This window comes from Alosa sapidissima, chromosome 6 (assembly GCF_018492685.1).
Source record: "Alosa sapidissima isolate fAloSap1 chromosome 6, fAloSap1.pri, whole genome shotgun sequence".
In the NCBI taxonomy this organism is placed as follows: Eukaryota; Metazoa; Chordata; class Actinopteri; order Clupeiformes; family Clupeidae; genus Alosa; species Alosa sapidissima.
Genome location: NC_055962.1, coordinates 23,223,144 through 23,227,699, shown reverse-complemented (window position 1 = coordinate 23,227,699; position 4,556 = coordinate 23,223,144).

Here is a 4,556-nt window from a genome sequence, read left to right as displayed (position 1 = left end):
GTTTGTTGGTCTTTGTTCCTTTTTTGACCTATGGCCAAGATGTTTAACAGGCAGCCGTGATCTATTATGTTCAGAGAGTTTTACTCTTCTGTCAGAGTACTTCTAAAAAATAATAGATTGGCCAAGTATATAAATCTGCTGATTATTATTTTAATGTTGATACATGTATTGTAGGCCGTCCTACACATTTTTATTGGATTAGTTTAATGAGCCACAATTTTCCTTGGTTCCTTGGCATTGTGTCCATCAGAGAAGGGGGAAAATGTCTTCTGATAAAACTTGATATGGATTAATGATTTTATTTATATATATATATATATATATTTCACAAAACATGTTAAAGGTAGCCTACCATGTATATAAAAAAAACAGGCATCATGTTAAAATGGGACCCCTGGAGTAAAACAGCAGTGTGGGTTTGCAAGGCTGACTGACTGTGAAGGAAAGTTTGTCAGTCAATCCAAAAACTGCTTGTCAAAACAGTCCTGAGGACTATGTGAAGGAAAGATCTAGCAGTAGGCTTCATGGTTTCAATGTTATATTAAACACATGCCAGCTTTTATAAGCCTGTAGGCCTATGATCAGGAAACTAGGTCAATGTCTGGTATTTCAAATTATAACCCGGAAGATCCATCTCCTCATGGATAATTACCACATATGTCATTCAAAGCAACATCTTGAAATATTTGTAACACTATCAATACTTAAGGTTTGGACACATTTTCTTGTTCCCTTTAAAAGAAACTTCATAGAGCTGCCACCAAGGGCTCATCAGGACACCACAGTGGAGTCATGGCATTTATGCAGAACATATTACTGTATTAAACTGACACAACTTGTTAGTTGTTACTTAAGCTGTTTACTTTGCTGAGAGTGACCGTGGCAAATAGATAGATACTTTATTGATCCCTAGGGGAAGTTCAAGTATGTAAAATACAATTATGAAAGCACAAGATTGACCCTAAAATAGTCTATCAACATAATTTCCTGGTAATAAAAGCCTGTCTGTGTGCAAACCTTTAACATACCATGAGCAGTCTCCCTATACAGCACCAGTAGTCAGCAGCAATACCTGGCAACACCACTAAGTGGTGTTTTCATGTGATCGAGGTTCTGTGAAGTGTCAAGGCCACCAGGTTGTGCATTGCCTGTGAAATAATGGTCCGTCCGTGCCATCTTGAAATATTAGGGAAGAAGGACATGCAGCTTTCAAGTCCTTCCTCATTGACTACAAATGAACAACGTGATGACTGGGCAACTCTTACCAAACTAGTTTCCTACAAGTAATTCCCACATGAGATGACATCTACGATGACGTTTTCACTGGGAAAAATGTGGTTGGCTGCACTTCCGTTACATTGGGACAGACTGACGTGGATATGGTACAGTTTACAGTATATTAGTTGTAAATATTACATTCTCTGGACTACATCAGTGTAGGGCTCTGGAAGAAAATGTCAGGAAAACAAACTGCAATCATTGACAAGATTAGCAGCTCTAAAATCATATGCTATTATACACCATTATTAATATGGAAATGTCAATTACCTGTCTTATAAAGGGAGAAAATAAATTGCACCCATACATGGTGTAGCTCTTTGGAGAATCCTTAATCTCCACAACAAAAGCATTTTCACTGTGTACAAGAGGAACAAGCCACGAGAAGAGTCAAATATAAATATGGGGGAGCACTACATTGACCAAAAATACCTGAACCTGCGTAGTATACCTTTAAATTAGCAAATAGGTTTTACTAAATTTGCTGAAGTTAACTTAACACTTTGCTTGTCATCTTAATTAGGACACATAGTCAAGGTGATAGTTATTGGTAACAAATAAAACCTGCCTTTTGTAAAGTTTTGCCAAGAGAATAGAAAGAAATTTTATTGAAAACAAACAGTTGTTGACTCACTAATCCACATACATGTATGCTTGTCAAGCCAAAGTTAAAGGAGAATTCCGGTGTGATATTGACCTAAAGTGTATCGAAACATGATACCGAGTGTGAACGTATGTCTCATAGCCCATCTCGGCTTGTCCCCTGCACTCCAAAATCTGGCGCTAGTTAGCCGATGCTACCAACATCTTTTTCAATAGTGGTGCTTCGGCATCGGGCTAGCCATGCAAATAAATCACTGTTTTACACCCATTTACGAGGCTCAATGTATCTCCACACTTCATTGGTAGACTTCCGAGGGCCCTGACATTTAAAACGAGACATTGAGAACTTTGAAAAAGCACTGGTAGTTTACTTACAAGACGATTTATACAGACAGTATCTTCACGAAGTTTAGCGTTTGCAGCCATCTTGAATTTAGTCACGATAAGTCGAGCAACGAGTAAGAATGAACAGCTATGATAAGGGATCAGATTCCAAAAATAATTCAGTGGAAATGCATGGATTCCAGTTGCTGCTACTGGAAGAAACTGGAATCCATGCATTTCCACTGAATTATTTTTGGAATCTGATCCCTTATCATACCTGTTCATTCTTACTCATTGCTCGACTTATCGTGACTAAATTCAAGATGGCTGCAAACGTTAAACTTCGTGAAGATACTGTCTGTATAAATCGTTTTGTAAGTAAACTACCAGTGCTTTTTCAAAGTTCTCAATGTCTCGTTTTAAATGTCAGGGCCCTAGGAAGTCTACCAATGAAGTGTGGAGACACATTGAGCCTCGTAAATGGGTGTAAAACAGTGATTTATTTGCATGGCTAGCCCGATGCCGAAGCACCACTACTGAAAAAGTTGTTGGTAGCATCGGCTAACTAGCGCCAGATTTTGGAGTGCAGGGGACAAGTCGAGATGGGCTATGAGACATACGTTCACACTCGGTATCATGTTTCAATACACTTTAGGTCAATATCACACCGGAATTCTCCTTTAAAGATAATCAGTTAGTCACTAGGGAACACACACATACATAGGATGCGAGATAGATTTGCAAGGTCTCGTGCACCTGGATGGAAATGCTTTGCAGGGTTAAGACTGTTATCAGAACTCGGGGATCGTGTTGATACCAGCTGCCCAAGTTTTCCTGAGTGTGACTACGATATGAAACATCTGAGCTGGTCGAGACGGCAAAGGCAGGTTGTTCAATTGAAAGGCAAGTGTTCAATGTAATGACTGTTTTTTGGGGTGGTGGGGGTGGGCGACTGATTGCAAAGTGGAGCCCGCAACAACTTAAGCCCTCCCTATTGAGTTAATCCTGCTGTGCTCGAGTGTGTGGCTCAGGATTTCGTGATGTTTAAAGTGCACTGTTCCTGGCTGGCTGCTGATGTAGCACGGGGCAATTTGGGATGGAGCCTCCTCTGCACCGTGGGCCAGCAGGTGCCGGAGCCGCGGTGCGCCAGTGCGGCTCATTTTTCTGCTGATATGTGTGGAAGGGTCCGCTGCACTGCGTCTAAGTCAGAGGCCCTTAAGTAGGCTAACACACATGATTAGGTCTATGGACTAGTCCTCCTTTGATATGCTCAAAGAGTTTTTGGGACTTGTGGAGGCTGTGGGTAGCCTACTCTGTCTCGTGGCAGGATTCTTTATGAGGGGAGCTCAGCTATGCGGTTTCTCACCCGCCAGTGCCATCATTTCGATTATTTAGTTTGTTTGCCCGGTATTTTCTCTCCGAAAATCGATCCGTCAGCGGGATCTTTTCTTCCCAGGGCCCATCCCATTTTGTTGGACCAGAGGCTCTGATTCTTGTTTATTTTCAATAGCAGGAGGGGAATGGTGAGGGCTTGAAGCTGCACACAAGAATGAAGAAACCGAGGGAGTGGACCAAAGAACAGTGCATTTGACCTGCAATACCAAATGAGCCACAGCTATGTGGCAGAGTATTGCAGACTTGTTTCTTGTATAAAATAGCATCTTTCCTTTTGTGAATCACTCCTTATAAAGGGGAATATTGCTTAAGTTTCATCTATTAGCCTGTCCCATGCCTGTCCTAAGAGACACTTGTAATTAAAACAAAGATAAAAGGAAATCTACTTTTCCAGAAACCCTCTTCGCTTTGTTTGAGTTTCTCTGAGATGTTAAACAGATGTTTAGATATTTTCACTGTAGGCGTTCTCTCATTGTTCATATGCCTCCAATCCCTGTAATGCATTTCAATGTGTCTATGTGCAAACACTGGTTAAGGAAGGTGTTGCTATTATGTGTGTGTGTGTGTGTGTGAATGTGTCAGAATCTGGCCCAGCAAAGTGAGAAAGGCTGTATCTTCTTTGATACTTTCAGTCACCCACATCCGCTGTAAGGAAAATAATATTGCTCAGCTGGAGAACTCATCACATTCCACACACTAAAAAAAAGAAAAACGCGGCGGAATATGTTTTTATTATCTTACCTGTGCCTAATTGCTTGGAAATTACAGATAATGAAAATATAAGAACGTATTTACTTCTGGAGCGGGACCCAGTGCTTGTTAGGATGTAATTCTAAAAATGCTTTGAAAATTCCTACCTGGATCTGCACTGTCTTTGTTATTTTTAGAATGAGGAGAGTGAGACACAGTCTTGGTATGTGAGCCAATGTTTGATTAATTTATGGAATATGATATGT